This window comes from Callospermophilus lateralis, chromosome 12 (assembly GCF_048772815.1).
Source record: "Callospermophilus lateralis isolate mCalLat2 chromosome 12, mCalLat2.hap1, whole genome shotgun sequence".
In the NCBI taxonomy this organism is placed as follows: Eukaryota; Metazoa; Chordata; class Mammalia; order Rodentia; family Sciuridae; genus Callospermophilus; species Callospermophilus lateralis.
The window spans coordinates 82,677,941-82,695,100 of NC_135316.1; the positions used below are offsets into that span (position 1 = coordinate 82,677,941).

Genomic DNA, 17,160 nt, shown 5'->3' on the forward strand with positions numbered 1-17,160 from the left:
TGGGCTCACTTGCTCCACCATGGAGTGAGCTGGGGCAGAGAGAAGGTAATGCAACTGTAAGTGCTGTTTTGTGAGTTCAGTAGAATTAAAAATGCTATTAAAAGACAGACCTATGCTTTTTCTCTTAGGTGTATCCGGGTTGCCCTGGCAACCTCAGGAAAAACATTGGTCCCTTTGATGAGGCTCTTGTGTATCTTTATGTTTGTGATACCTTTTGGTTAAAGGGGAACATTTGTTCAGTTTCCAGCATGTGACTGCTCTATGCCTTTCTTCTCTGTTTATCTCAACACATAGAGAATTCTAAGTTTATATTCTCTTTGGTAGATACTGTTGCTTTCTTCTTCAACATGTGTACCACTTTTCCTCAGTAACAGAAGCCTAGTCCCGATTGGAAAGAAAAAGGCCTGGGCCTGGGATCTGTTGTGATTGTGCTGTGTTCTAGCCGGTCACAGGCATCTCTTTCTCCTGGCCAGAGATTGTTCTAGGGTTGGCTATGAAGTGGACTTGGCCAATGACAAAGAAAGGGAAATGTTCTGAGGTCACTAAGAAGAATAGTTGTTTCTGATAAATGATGTGGGTGGTATAAGGAAAAATTCCTTTTGCTTCAATCAACCTCTTTCCTAACTTGAGAACGTGATTCTTTGAGGAATGGGGAACTTTTAAAAATTTATTTATTTATTTTTTTATCCTGGAAAGAAGAATAGTTGACACATTTTTGAAACTATAAGAGCAGAAAAATAAAATTTCACTGATAACACTATTAAGCCAAACATTTGGGCTTCTTGCTTAGTAAGCAATACATGTTTATATTCACTATGGGTTGGGCATCCTCCTGCTTGAGAAACGTAATGCTTTCTAACAAGTACACAGATCTCTTTGCTGGGAAGCTAGAGAATTTATAAGCAATGACCACCAAGATGATAGTAAAGTGACATGGTATTTGTTTCATAGTCTTTTCCAGTCAGGGAACAACTTTCAGCTCTCAGTTTTCCAAAATGGCCACGTTACATCTAATAATAAATGATGTGGTGTGGACCCTCTCTACCTCTCTGATTTTTCCACTGACATTACAAGCTCTATTGTTCATTCCTCTGTCCAAACAGTTCTTCTCCAGGGTCCTGTCCTTGCTCCTCTTCTCTTAGTCCCCTTTTCTGTAGCAATGTTATGTGCTCAAGTTTTAACCCTCTTGTCTTTAAAAATAAACCTTCAAATCTAGTCTTTTAATTTCAACCTGCCTTTGCTCTGCAGACTTGAAGCTTCAACTGGCCATGGCCCATTTCTTTTTGGGTACTCTACACAAATACAAACACATGCTGGACCCAAATAATCCTCTTCTCTGTAGCACCTGACATCTCCATTTATGAAAATGTCATATCACACTAGGGTCTCAGTTGTCAAGTCATTTGGCTCTTTCTTTCTTTCTTTCTTTCTTTCTTCCTTTCTTTCTTCCTTCCTTTCTTCCTTCCTTCCTTCCTTCCTTCCTTCCTTCCTTCCTTCCTTCCTTCCTTCCCTCCTTCCTTCCTTTTTTTGCATTCTCTCTCTTTTTTAAATTGGTTTTATTTTTTAAATACATGATAGTGGAATGCACCACAATTCTTATTACACATATTTTCATACCTCTGTTTGTTTATAAAGTATGTTCACATCAATTCATGTCTTTATAGATGTACTTTGGATAATGATGTCCATCACATTCCACCATCTTTGCTAATCCCCTGCCCCCTCCCTTCCCCTCCCACCCCTCTTCCCTATCTAGAATTCATCTATTCCTCCCATACTCTCCCTCCCTACCTCACTATGAGTCAGCCTCCTTATTTCAGATAAAACATTTGGCATTTGTTCTTTCTTCTCCTGTATTGTATCTATAATCAATTGCAGTCATTCTGTCTCTGAATTCCTTCACTCACTCTTTCCTCCTTTCCATCTCCCTTGCCCCTAGCCTAGCTCAGCACCAAAACTCTCCTGGACCTCTATGATAGACTCAAATCTAGAGCTTAAGGAATTTTCACTTCTAGTCCATTCGACCCATAGCTGTCAACTTGTGTCCTTGCTCAGAAGCCTTCAATATCAGCCTTATTTTGCAAATAGGGGACCAAATCCTCATTGTTCTGTCCTGTGCTCCTCTACAATGTAGCCAACTTATTCTTTTAGCTTTTCTCTTGCTATTCATCTGTTGATTTTCTGTGCTCCTAGTTAAACATGACCAATGTTTCTATTATTGTTACTATTACCACTAGCAAGTACTGCTACTATTGCTTAGCTCTGATATTACTGTGACTGCCACAATACTATGCTGTATCTTTTTTTGTCATTGTTTTTCTCTTTCCTATTGTTTGTTTTGTTTTGCAGTGCTTGGGATGCCAGGCAAGTGCTCTACCAGTGAGGTACACCCTCAGGCTTAGTAGTGAGGATTTATTGAATACTCCATATATGCACGTAAGCACTTACATCCAACATGCAATCATTCAACAAATAATCACTGATCATATCCAGTGTGTTCTGCGCTACAGCAAATGTCAAGAGACAATGAAATAACAGGGCTTTGTCCTCCACACATGGAGCTTACAGCTTCACATTCCTTATCTACTTTAATCCTTTGCATGGTTGTCTGGAGGTAAGTGTTGTTGTAATCAACATTATTGTACAGATGAGGAAACTGAGGCGGAGGATTAGGTTTAAATAACCCTATGCAAGGATGTAGGGATCACAGGTACTACTTATAGGGCTCTCTTGCTCCATACCCCATGCCACCTACTCTGCCATTCTCAATCTTGTGTCTGCATCCTTCTCTTCATGTCTACTCTATGGTCACATCTCCCTGAGGATTGAGATGATATCATATTCTTCTCTGTACCAACTATGCTTCCCAGCATATTGAGTAGTGTCTTTACAATTCCGAACATGTTTTGAGTTCAAATAAAATAGATGCCAAAGCCTCCCTTCCTAAAGGCTTCTATTTCTCCTGATCAGAGTTTCTTTGTGGCGAGCAAGGATCTCTCGCACAGTCACCAATTTCTCCTCATCCTCTAAAATAGAAGACAATATATCTCACCCACACCTTCTAATATGAGATTTCATTGGTTCATCTGTCCCGGTGCCTAAGAAGCAAGATTAATATACATTTTAAATTCAATTGATAAAACCATGTCACTAAATCTCACATTTGTTCCCCTTTCAAATGTGTACCACTGCACTCTTAATGTCCTATCATGTTCTGCTACAATGCATTAAGGGCAAGATTGGTGATATTTGTTTGGTATCAGACACCTGTTATCAATTTGGAGCATGGCTTATATATCCTGCTTCAAAATGTCCAGGGGAGCAATGGAGATGAATGAAGCATGGTTAATGTCCTGCTGCTTTGTACAGCTTTGCTTTAACATAGAAAACCATAGAGAAATACCTTGCTGGATAAAGCCTGAACACAGTCATCAGGAAAGAATCATTCTTAATGCAATCTGGCTTCTTCCATCGCCACTTCTCATAGGACTTTAGTGACATTTCTTTGTGTCTTCTCGGTTTTGGCTCCATGAAATCCCAGTCTCTCTATTTGTAAGATGGAGAAATTGAGAGTAAGTCCTAATAGTACTAAATGACAAGAAAAGTCAATGCTAACTGCAGATCATTCCACAAATGTAAACATATGGGGCCAACTGTGAATCAACGATTCAATAAATATTATTGAGCATTACTGTTGGCAATAGTCTTTTGTATTGGGAATTCCAAATGAACAAGATGAATGTCCTCCCTTTAAGGATCCTACAGTCTGGAGGTAAAGCCAGACCAGCAGTCAGTTTCCAATGTGCTGTGATAACCTCTTTTTTTTTCCTTTGGTGGTGGTGCTGTGGATTGAACCTAGGGCCTTGTGCATGCTAGGCAAGCACTTTATGAACTGAGCTATATCTCTAGCCCTATGATAATCCTTTTTGATAAAAAAATTACCCCAAAACTATAGATGCACCTGGAAGAGGTACTCTGTTCATTTTGGAAGCTGAAGAGAACTTTACAGAAGTGTCCCTGAGCCAGGTTACAGGAGTGGGAACATCATACACAACAAACCAAAGGTAAAAGAGCAGGACACCTGAGGAGAAATAAAATAGTGAAAAATAAAGAATCATCACGTAGAGAAAAATATTTAAAATGTATTAGAATCCAGAATTATTGGACACTAGTACAATTTAATATATTATTTTTTTGAAAAAATATTTAGTTTTTATTTGAACACAATACCTTTATTTTGTTTATTTATTTTTATGTGGTGCTGAGGATCGAACCCAGGGCCTCGCGCATGCCAGGCGAGCACTCTACCACTGAGCCACAACCCCAGCCCGAATTTAATATATTATTCTTGAGCTTGGAGATGCCATTCAAAATTTCTAATTTAATCTTCCCTAGTGCAGATTAAATTGGCTATACATTTTTTGACATTTCTCCCATGGAAAAGTACAGACTGCACCTCATCCTTTGGAATATAGACAGTGACTAAGCCTGGCCAGTGAAATGTAATAGGAAGTGACACCATGACAACAGCTCAGGCCTGAATCTCAAGGGAAGGGTGGCTTCCACCTTTCTGTCTCTTGGCTCTTTTGTTTTAGAAATCAGGGCTCCTGCTAAAGTGAACCCCAGCTAACAGCTCATGAAGAGACCAACTGAAGGACAAGTAGCTCCTCAGCTGACCACTGCAGCTGAATTCCCCCCTGACAGCCAGAGCCCACTTGCCTTCATGTGAGAGAAACATTTTGAACTGGATTCTCTCACCCCAGCCAACCTATCTCCCAAGCTCTACCCAACTGCAGAGTATTGATTTAAACCACTGGGCTCAGGGATGATTTGTCGCTCAGTAATAGGTAGGTGGAGCTACCAACTGCTCTCAGGAACTGCGGTGCTTCTTGACAAACAATGCAAAGATGGCATTGAAGCAGCCCATGATGCTGCTTCCCTCATTTCATTCTCGTGGGTCACCTAGCAAATGAAAAGTGGTGAGGAAGGAAGATGGGACTGAGAGGTGGATGTCAGAAAATAACTCTGCCAGATGCTGTCTTTCAGCTTTTCCATTGTGATCAGCCAGACAATAATCCCAGCTGAAATGAACACATGTTCTCAATTAGAACCTATTGATAATAATTGGGAAACAGAGTACATGCCAAGCCTGATCTCTACTAATTGCTACTGAGAGTCTAAAAGATCTCAGAGAGAACGTGAGAGATGTTCAAGAATTTAAAAAAAAAAAAAAAAAAAAGAAGAAAATTTAAAAAGTCATCTTTTGTCTATGTAGTCTTTCAAACCACTGCTACCCACCTCACAAAGCTTTCAGGATTAATGAAATAAAGCTTACAAAGTCCTTGGAATCCAGCAGAACAAAAATTACATACCAATAGAACATATTGTTAGTATCAATTGACAGTACTGTCGTTTTTAAGGGATGAAAAACTAATATAAAATTTTAATAAGCAAACAAACACAAATGCTACCTTTTGTTTCTACAACAGTCATTATCCTAATCACCAGGCTTGGAACCTGGGTCTCTTTTGAAAACAGTTGCAAAAATTGTAGGGTGCATCTCTTTGCCTCTGTTCTTGTCTTCTTTCCCACTCTCACTTAACTACGTCAGTGTGTCAACATCAAAACTATGGTCCACACCTCTAATTGTTTTCCCTAACTCAAGTTTCTTTTCTTCCCTGGTTAACTTTGACAGATTGCAGATTTTTTTTTTAAATTCATGTCACTCCACTGTTTGAAAACCTTCAATTGTTTCCTATTATCTTTGAATAAAGTCAAACCCAGAACAGGATGTCACAGCTTTTAGGGAACATCCAGAAACATGAGTCCTAAGCAAAGCCAAATATAAGGTGAAAGTCACAGAGGAGGCAGAGTACTCCTGAGGCCAGGACAGGGTGTTGGGGACACAAGCCGCCCTGACTCACTGATCTCTCTGTGCTCATTATCTGATCTGGAGAGAAAAACAGAACCTACCTTTCCCAAGACAGAGAATGAGGAGGAGGGTGGCGTCTTGTCCAAGAATTTAATGAGACTTTTGCAGGTGGTGAGTCCACAGTGTCTGTGGCTTTTTGTAGCTGGAGGAGCAATAGGTATAGAGCTGGAAATGGGTCCCTATCCTCTTGCTGGGTTTAAGGCAATTAGAAAGGAGGACAATGAAGGAAAAGAACTCACACTTTTCTGAAAGATCATGCTAGATACTCTGAAATGCTCATGCTATCTGATGCTGTAAAAGCCAGCTAGGGGAAAGTTTTTCTCCAGTGCTCGCCTAAGGAGTTTCAAAGCGGAGGATCCAGGGTTGGATGTAGCCTGCATACAGCCTGTTAGATGTGCTATGCAATGCCTTTTGTTTGTTTAATTTGGTGCCAACGTTTTGAAAACCTGGACTTCTCATCTAAAAGAATTCTTGACTCTCAAACTCCCTTAGTTAAAACGAATGAGGAGATAAGGTCTTTGGAACCACATCATCAAAATCCACTGGGATGGATTGCCCCGTTAACAGGGTATGTCACACTGACCATCTAGCTCAATTGATTTATTTGTATGCGTCCCTCAAGAAGCACTCAGGTTAGTGGCCCTTGGTGTAGACTGTTTAGTCTGTGGGATTTTTCCTTGGAAGAAATGTGTGTGACTGTGTGTGTGTGTGTGTGTGTGTGTGTGTGTGTGAAAGAGACAGACAGGACAGACAGAGAGTAAAGAAGACGTTTGGAGGAGGGGAGCATGAACTCATGGACCTTCAGAAGACTGACTGTCAGGCCCACCCCCAAGGTGTGACAAAGGTCATTCTGATGCCTGTTTTGGGCCCAACCACCATTTTCACCCTTTATGACTCAGACTATGAAATATGATGCTTGGATAGAGTATCCATTAGATTATCTGTGGGGGGAGAGCCACAAGCCAGAGGGTAATGAGATGACCAGATTGTCTTCTATAGAGGAGTGGGACTTTCTAATACATCAGGAGATTGGCTCTGCAGAGGCTGGTAAGGGAGGGTCGCCAGGAGGGTGGGGCGACCGAAGAGGGTTAGGGGATGGAATATGACCAGGAAGGGTTTAAAGTCCTTTTATGTGATTTAGGAAAGTCAGAATTAAGTAGGCAGTTTAACATGTATTTTTTGCTATTTTGCCTCTCTTCTAAAGCTTCCGGGAAGTCTGGTAGAATGTAGAGTGTTTGGGGGTTGCAGAGACATGTAAGGGAAGGGCAGCCAAGGGCAGGCCACAGTGCTGCCAGCTCCCTGTAGGAGGCTGCTACTGCTCCTCTCTGTTCAATAATAGAAACTTGGTCCGTGGTTGGGCATATGGTGTCCATTCTTTTTATTCCCCCCTTTTGGTAGTTATGGTTATGGGCTCCAAATATCATTAGCAAGTTGTGAGCAGAGAAGTGTGTACAATATCCTAGATGTGTTATTAGAAAACATTGTCTTTCCACCAGGTGCACTGGCACACGCCTGTAATCCCAGCAGCTCGAGAGGCTGAGGCAGGAGGATCATGAGTTCAAAGCCAGCCTCAGCAACTTAGTGAGGCATTGAGCAACTCAGCGAGACCCTGTCTCCAAATAGAATACAAATCAGGGCTGGGGATGGGCCTCAGTGGTTGAGCACCCTGGGTTCAATCCTCAGCAAAGAAAAAAAGGAAGAGAGAGAGAGAGAGAGAGAGAGAGAGAGAGAGAGAAAGAAGAGAAGAGAGAAAGAAAGAAAGAAAGAAAGAAAGAAAGAAAGAAAGAAAGAAAGAAAGAAAGAAAGGTCCTTCCTTTCCTTTTTCTCTATTCTGCTGCTTCAAATGTAGTATAATTTATTCTCCACTTAAAGACTGCAGATCAGCACAGAGGGTTCCTAGTTTTCCAACTGTGTGGTGGAGCCCCACCTCCATTTCAACTCTGGATTGCTTAGCTCCAACTATTTCATGAAAGTCAAGTAAGTTTCTGACTTGCTTATACCTGAAACTATACACTAATAAACCCTCTCCCAACAGCTTAGATGTTGAGGGATGGAAAACTGAAACTGCTTAACCATGTTGGTCCCTCTTGCCTTGAAGGCAGGTCCTAGAGAGAAAGAACTGTGTCATCTGGCTTCCTGACCTTAGCACCTGTTTGCCACATAGCAGTTGACAGATAAATATTTTCAAATGAATGCATGGATGATTAATACACCTTCTCTTCTATGAAGCCTGGGTCCCAACTCTGTTAATTAATTTCTACTGCTATGGCTTGAATGTATGCCCCCAAATTGAAGTGTTGGCAAATTTATCTCCAATGTGGAGGTGTTAGGAAGTGGCATCTTCAAGAGTTGAGCCCTTCTTGCATTCTGACTCTCTCTTTGACCTTTCACCATGGAATGACACATCAAGAAGGCACTTAACAAATGCCAGTCCCTTGATGTTAGCTTTCCTAGCTTCCAGAAATATAAGTGAACAAAATTTTGTTCTTTATAAATTACCAAGTCTTAGGTATTTTGTGATAGCAATGCATTGGGCTAGTGGCTTGAAGATGAGAGGATTATACAAAAGTTGACACTAAAACTCCTACTTGGTTCCAGGTTGAATACTGATCCTCTATAGAAGTGAGCCAAAATGGAATCTTCAGTGGTCTTTAACCTTCCAGAGCTCCTTAACCACACCCTTCACCCATGTTAACTATTCAATCAGCCTATCTCTGGCTCCCATTTTTTTTTTTTCAGTTTCTCTCCTGCCATCATTCATAGCCTTTCTTTCTGGTGTTGTTAAATTGCTCAGTTAAAAAGATTTCTTTCTTAACCTCCAGCAGAATTCTGGTTTTCCCAGAATTCTGGTTGCTCCACTCAATCTAATTCAATGAGAAAAGAGAAGTTTATTTTTGTCATTCCTTTAGATGTTTCTGGACTATTTTTCCCTGGAGTGTTTTATGTTTCTATTCTCTCAACATTTCAGCTATTAAAATGTGTATCATCCTTTTAAACCACACTATCCCCAAAATAACCAGGTGACTTAGTATAAGAGTTAAAGTTTATCCTAACTATGTGATGAACACTTAATTACACTAAACCCTAACAATAACATTATAGATTACACTAGTATGCTTTATCACAGATGAAGAAACCGAGTCAGAAAGAGGCAGAACTAGAATTCCATCCCAGGTTGGCCTGAGTGTTAAGCCTGGACACTTTTGGTAGTCATAGTTTTTCTATCAGTAAAAGGAAGTGTTATATTAAAAAGTCTCTTTAGCTGGGTGTAGTGACACATTCCTGTAATTCCAGCTACTTGATCGGCTGAGGCATCTTAAGGATCTTAAGAATCTTAAGTTTCAACCTAGCAACTTTGCCAGACCTTGTCTCAAAATAAAATAAATACAATAAAGAGGACTGGGGATGTAGCTCAGTGGTAGAGCACCCCTGGTTTCAATCCCCAGTACCATGAATAAGTAGTTTTTAAAGTCTGTTTGCTCTGACAGCATGGTCAGTTTGCTGAATCCTTCCTCTATACCTGCACAAGGGCTGCAGTGGGAAAAATCAGAAGCCATATCTAGAACAAGCCAGCCCAGAGGGACTCCAAGAGCCTGACTCTTCTCCTCGTTATTTTTAATCTTCTGCAAGCTCTTCTATTTTGCTCCTTTCTGCTGCTTCTTGCTCTCCGGCTTTCTGTGGGTCCTCCTTTGTTGATAACTCCTTCAAGTTTCATCTCATTTCTTATTCTGTCATTCAAAGTGAAAGCAAACAAATCCTCACCCACATAACCAGTACAAAAAATGAGAGTTTTCTATTAAAGAAAGGTATGCTCATATGTGCAAATTTCTTCCCATGATGTCAGAGAAAAAAATGACTTTGTCTTAGTATTTTTTTATATATATATAATCACCCATTACATCCTGGAAAGAATAGCTATTTATTTTGGTTAAAGCAAAATCATCTAGGGCTGCTATAATAAAATGCCATAGACTATGTGGTTTGAATGACAGAAATTTATTTTTTTCATGGATCTGCAGACTTGAAGTCCAAGATAAAAGTATCAGCAGGGAGAATTTCTGGCAAGGTCTCTTTGGCTTACAGATGGCTACTGTCTCACTGTGTCCTTACATCACCTTTTCTCAGTGTATGTGTATATCCCTGGTGGCCCTTCCTCTTCTTAGCAGGACACCAGTCCTATTGTATTAGGGTCCTATCCTTATAACCTCATTTAGCCTTAATTGCCTCTTTAGAGGCTCTGTCTCCAAATATAGAACATTGAGGGTCAAGGATGCAATTTATGAACGTGGAAGAGGCCCAATTCAGTGCATAGCACAAGCTGCAGTACAGTTCTCCATCTGTGGATCTGACCAATTGTGGATAGAAAATATTTTAAAGCATTGCTTTTCTAATGCATTGTGCAAACTTTTTTTCTTGTTATTATTCCCTAAACAATAGAGTATAACAGTTATTTTCATAGTATTTATATTGTATTAGGCATCATAAGTGATCGGGACATGATTAAAGCATGTAAAAGGATATGCATAGGTTATATGCAAATACCACACAATTTTATACAAGAAACTTGAACATCAGCAGATTTCGGTATCCTCAGGGAAGTCCTGGAGCCACTTCCCCATGGATGCAGAGAGATGACTTTACTCAGCTCAGTGTTTGCTAAAGATAAAATGTTGCCTTCTCAGTTTTCATCCACAAGGCCAAATGAAGAGAATAATAAACTGCAGCAATATTAAGAAATGAAAGATTCACCATATTCCAAAGTTTTAACTTTAAAATTACTAAATATTTCCTTTAAGTTTTGCTAGTAAACACTGTAGGTTTCTTTAAAGCTTAATCTGTGTAGGTTACACATTGTTTAAATTTATGATGTTTAAATTGCCTTAAGGTGAGTAAAATTAAAAACAAACTACATAGAAAGAATTATTGATTTTGAAAGAAATTTAATATCAACTGCTCACCTAAACTCATTTCCCAGCAAACACATTTAGACTGAGATTCACTACTGATACATGCAAAGAGGTAATTTCCAAGGCTTCTTAATTAAAATATTCTATCAAAGGATTTTTTATCAGAAGAAATGTGTACTTTATTTTAATAGAATGCATTTTTTTATGTTAAGGAAAAAAACCCAAAAAAACTCTCTTCAGATATTTAATTTGAGTTTAATATATTTCTTAAGTTAAAAATAAGTCTGTTTATGGGGGGTGGTCTCAGTCTCTCCAGGGGATTGATGCATCATTCATGGAACCAAAGGGCATGCACAGCTCTGAACACAGAAATCTGAGCTCTGCAGTTTGACCTGTTCTGATAGATTTGACACAATCCTGCCTTCTCTCAGCTGTTCTTGCTGTGTGTCCATCTTCCTTCCCCTTGATCCTTTCTTGTCTTCTATTGTCTTAAGAAAGCTGGATGCAGTTTCACTTCCTTTTTAATCTACTTTCCTTCCATCTTCTTTTCTTTTCTTATTACTGCTTTTTGACTTCTCTCTCACAGGTTCTGATGCTCACTGGAATTATGCAGGGACCCAAGCTGGTCAGAGTGGCCACCTGCAGATAGTCTACACCAAATCATGTCAACTCTGCCTGTTGCCAGAGAGCAGAATTCCTTTCTGGTTTGAAGCTAAGTTCATTCTCTTGGAAGACCTCTATTTATGGGCACCCTGACCAGCAAGACTCATCTTGTCTGGATCACAAGGTTTTCCACTTTTGTGCACACCTTCAGATGAAAATACTTGATCAATACAAACATAATAGGAAGTCACAGTATTGCTTTAGAAAGAAAAGCAAACAAAAAAAATGTAAATAATTTTAAATAGGAAAAAAAAAAGAGCTGAGCACAAAAGAAATCTTTGCCAATCAGTAGCGAATTAATTTTTCTTTTTATACTCAAACAAACAACAATGCAATATAACTGGCTTTCAGTAATCCAGCAGAGATTATGTCTTTAATAATAAAAGCGTCATAGTATATTTGTGGTATAGCACAATATGGTTTTATAGTTTATCCTATTAAAATTAAAAAACAAACAAACAAATAAAAGAGCTCTTTCTGGTATGGTATTTCCTTGCACAAATTTACCTCAGATTCGGCCCTGTCTTATCTCTTTAGAGGAACACTGTTATTTTATACAATTAATGAAAACAATTTTAATATCAAAACTCAACATTGCCTTAGCACAGTCTCTACTACATTGAGGCTTATAAACAAAGTCTTGCCTCTGAAACCACTGTGGGAAAGATTGGAGTTGACATGATTAAAGACTTACTATCTGTCAGATATTGGTCCAAGCACTTTGCATAAATTAACTTTAATCCTCACAATAATCCCGTGCGGTAAGTGCTGTCATGCCTACTGCATAGATGAGAAAACAGAAGCAAAATTATATAAAGATTAAATTCCAGCCACTATTGAAGGTGGCTTCAAAGTCTGAACTTTCAGATAGTGGTTCCTAGATTTGCCCCAAAGGTACTCACATGTTATCTTAGTCTATTTTCTGTTGCTATAACAGAATACTTGATAGGGTGAAATTTATAAAGAAAATAGATTTTTTTTCCTTTTTCTGGTGACTGTGGAAGCTGGGAAGTTCAAGATCAGGAAATTGAATCTGGTGGGGCCTTGTGCTGCTTCAACAGATGGCAGGAAGTGGAAGGGCAAGTGGGTGCATGCAAAAGAAACAAGACACCAGGGACAGAACAGTCTTTGCAAAAACTCACTCTCTCAGTAACTAACCAATCCCTTCAGAACAGCCTTAATCCCTCCTAATGACCCAGTCACCTCTTAAAGCACCCATCCCCACAACACTGCCACAATGACAATCAGATTTCACCGTGAGTTTCAAGGGGGATGAACCAGAGTCAAACCAGAACATTCACACACATTAAAAATGGTGGGGAGTGGATTCTGAAGCCTGGAAATTTTAAAGCTTATAAGCCTTTCAGGGATAGAAGGACTTCATTTTGATGGAGACTTGTGACTTCAAAAGTTGTGAGTACTCATAGCACTGTGGCTACTAAATGCTCTAAAATAAATTTATTACAAATGTAAGGAAAAAATGCAAATTAAAGCGGTGCGATTTTAATTTCCCCCTTATTTTGTTGGCCAGCAAGCAAAAGACTGGGAAAAAAATGCTTTTTTTTTTTTTTTTTTTTGATAGCATAAGGACACAAACATTCTGACTGTGAGTGGAAATATATTTGAAGAAGAGCTTTAAAATATTTAACCCTTTCCCCTACTTGCAGAAACTTTCCAAGATATATTATTACATGAATAACAACAGATTTATGGCCAACCACATTTATCTGGGGATCTCAGAAATTACAAAACATCTGAAGCCATGTGAATATTCATTGATTTGGAATTGGCTGAATGAAGGATGGCACAACCACAAAATGGAACCAGGTAGCCCCTGTAAGTCACAAGAGTAGTCCATGCTCAGGCTGAGGAGGTGTGCTGGTGACATAGAGTGGAGGGACAGGTGCTATAAAGGGTATGCTATGTCTGGGTTTATGTAACTTTGTACACATAAATCTACATATGCATGAAGCAAGGGTTAAAAGGCTGTCCACTGATAGGGCAACAGAAACGTATTTCGGGGTGTTGGGATTTATGTGATTTAACCTTATTGAAATTTTTTGGTACTCTTTTAATATTTTTAAATGAGCAGTTTTGTTTTTACAACAGTATTTTCAAGAAAAAAAAATCATACCTCCACAAAGAAAGACATAGATAACTAACACGTTTTCCGGAAGCCAAGTCACATAGTCTCTACTTGCTCACCACTGTCTCCTCTCAGATCTGATTCTCTCTCTCCCCATCACCGCCAGATCTGGCAGTCCCAAATTTAACTCCTACCCATGACAGTAGTAGGTGAATCTCATGGTCTCTACTGTTTACCACTGGTTGTGGAGCTAATTCAAACACACTGTCTCAGTGCAGCTTGCCTCCCTTTGATTACATTTGTTTCATCTTATTTTAACTTGGAACATATGTATTTAATCATCTTTCATGTAATACTTAATATGTATCAGGGCCAGAAACTGTATTAAAACTTCTTTATATTTACATAATTTCAGATATATACAGGAAAGATAAAGTAGTACAAAGAATTCCTGGATATCCCTCACCCACTCTTTCCAAATGTTAATATTTTCCTACATTTGCTTTATTCTCTCATCTCTTCCTCTCTCACAATAATTTGCAGACAAAATGTTCTCTTATCACTAATTTGTTCCATGTATATATTGTAAAAACAAGACATTCATTTACATAAACACAGTACAATGATCAAAACCAGGAAATTGACATTATTACAATACTGTTTTCTAATTTATGGACTTTATTTAGCTATCAATGATTGTCACAATGTCATTAAAAACAAAATAAAAATCCAAGAAAATGCACAGCATTAAATTATTATGTATTTTTAAGTTCATTTTAATCTGTGCTATTTCCCCAAATATATCATTTTTACCCTGTGATATTGACATTTATAAAAGTATATATGCCAGATATTTTGTATGGTTTATTTGATGTTTTCTTATAATTAATGTCATGTTATATGCTTTGGGTAATGCACTAAATCCTCATTCTACCTAATCCTCAGAATAGCTGTTATTTGCATACTATAGCTTGAGAAAACTTAGTACAGGGAGATAGCTTCCTAGGACCAAAACTTGCACCTTAGGCATTAGTTTGGGACCAAGGTCTTGACCTTTCACCTGTAGTCTTTCACATAGACATTAGAGTTATTATGAAATTAATGTGTAATTATTATGTGCTAGAACTTCTGTAGGTGCCTTCACATTTACTGCATTACTCAACCTAAAGACAACCTGACAAGAGAGGTATTATCCACTATATTAGCAGAAAGAACAGACACCAAGGTTTAAAGAAATTACATAACCTGCCCCAAGTTGGATATATAGCCTCTCCTCCTCTCTAGGATGTGGCTTTTGTATATTGAGTGTACATTGGAATAATCCAAAGAGCTTTTTTAATCACACTCATGCCCAGGTCTTACCCCAGACAAATTAAATAAAATCTCTGAGCATAGGTCCCACTTTTTATAAGCACCTGTGTGAATCTAATATGCATCAAGTTTGCAAATCTCAGTTATAGAATTTTAAACTCTTAGTGGTACCTGATAATTTAGAGGGAATTCTTAGTAAGTTGGCCAAAGACATGGGTTATTACTACAGTCTTACTTTCAAGAAATGGGAGAAGACCTGAATTCCATTTCAGAACCTTTAGATTGGTTCTTTCTATACGCAGTCTACATTGGAATCAATCCAAACCCCCAGGAACAAAACCTAGTCTTCATTCACTTCCAGAATATCTTGTGCACAGCTTTATCCTCACTACCTGATTGTAACCTCCATGAGATCAGGGGCCATATCTTATCCATCATTGAATGATCCCAAATCAACTGGAGTGAAACTTCATGGATAATGGGCATTCAATAAGCATTTGCTAAATATATGCTGCCCTTGAGTGCCCTCCGTTCAACTTTCTTATTTGCCTAGCTAAAGCCTCAAGGAATTTTGTTGTACATTTCCTTGAAATCAGCATTTCCTTCTGAAAGTTTCAGGAGCAAATGCAAGATGAAAAATTTTGTTGTTTTTCCTTTGCATATCATTTATAGCAATGAAGCATAGTTGTTCTACACAAATTCCAAGACTCTCAGTGTCAATGTCTCCCGATATAGAATGTTTATCCCTAGTCTTTGTCTTATTTCTAAGTGATGTCATCTCAAAACTTGAAAAGAGAAAACTTAAAGATCTTTAAGTGTAGAACCTTGAAAAAGATGCATACTGGCATTTTAAAGCTTCTTTTGAGGACTAGGGGTGTAGCTCATTGATAGAGTGCTTTGCCCAAAGGTCCTGGGTTTGATCCTTAGCACTTCAAAAAAAATAAAAGCTAATCTATTCACATATTAAACTATGTTGTCATCTTCATAACAATGAAATTAGTAAGCCAGTCATCATTATCCTGAAATCATTTTGTTTTATTTTGTCTCCATGTTAGACAAGCTATCAGCACACCCACCAGGCTGGAGTGGAAAAGGGATTCTGTAGAACATTTGTGGTGACAACACTCACACTGGCTACCTTGGCCTGTAATGCAGAGGTTTTCCCATTGAGTACCACTTTTCTGCTGAGTGTCTTCTGGTTTGGGGGAGGCATCCAGCTGTTCCTGTGCCTGGTATCTAGTTTGTCATTCAGGTCTGCATTCCACTGTTTATTTGCTACTCATAATCTAATCACGTCTACTTTCTCTATTTTAAAAGATAATTTTGTAGCAGAAATATACTCCCCCCAAATGTGCTTGGTATAGAACATATAACGGAGTCACTCCCACTCATCATTTTTTTCTCTTGGAATTTATATTATTTGACTATCAAGAGACAGACTTGGTTCTCTAGCCAGAGTGCCACCATTGATTACTTCATCATTTAAAAGAATGTTTTTCTATTTTCACAGACCAAAAACTCCATAGAGTATTTCTTAATTTATTTTCCCCAATGTTTTTGTTTGTCTTTCAACATGGTTTACTTCAGGAACCCCTTTCTCTTTTCACCAGGGTCATGTTCTCATCATTCCAGTGATGCTCTATGTTTGTCCCCTCTTGTCATCTTATATTCTCCTAGTTATTGTAGGGAAACATTTCTAGGATTGAACTGTTAATAAATGTCTCAGTTCATTTTCTGTTGCTACAACAAAATGCCTGATATTGTGTAGGGAGTAAAATAAAGAGGTTATTTAACTTAAAGTTTTGAAGGCTAAAAATTTAAGATTGGATGGCCCCATTTGTTCATCCTCATGGTGGATGTCATCAGTGGTGGAAGTTTGTGAATGGAGAGATCACATGGCAAGAGGGGAAACCAGAGAGCCCAAGAAGGGGTAAGTGCACCTCTTTTTATAATTCCTTACTCTCATAAGAATGAACTTATTTTGTGAAATCAATGATCTTTTCCAAGACAGATGTCCCCAGTGACCTAATTACCCCCCTAGGCCCCACCTCTTTAACATTCCATACCAAGTTTTGGTTTTATGAACCCCTTGAGGACAAATGATGTTCAAACTATTGCAATTGATATTTCAAATATGACAATCTCCATAGAACCATAAGCTTGGGAAAAATCTAGGGGTCACACCATATTCAAGTTTCTTAAGCAGGGTTCACTGAGCCTTTGAAATTCTACCCTGCTTTGTAAGTCTCTAAAAGTTTGAA

The 17,160-nt window shown here is 38.6% G+C and overlaps 1 non-coding gene across 1 annotated transcript; it reads right to left on the bottom strand.

Annotated features, from left to right (window-relative positions):
- Positions 1 to 4,253: 4,253 nt before the first annotated feature.
- Positions 4,254 to 4,326, bottom strand: Trnaa-ggc (transfer RNA alanine (anticodon GGC)). The gene has a single exon. It is a non-coding gene; the product is annotated as a tRNA-Ala (tRNA).
- Positions 4,327 to 17,160: the final 12,834 nt, after the last annotated feature.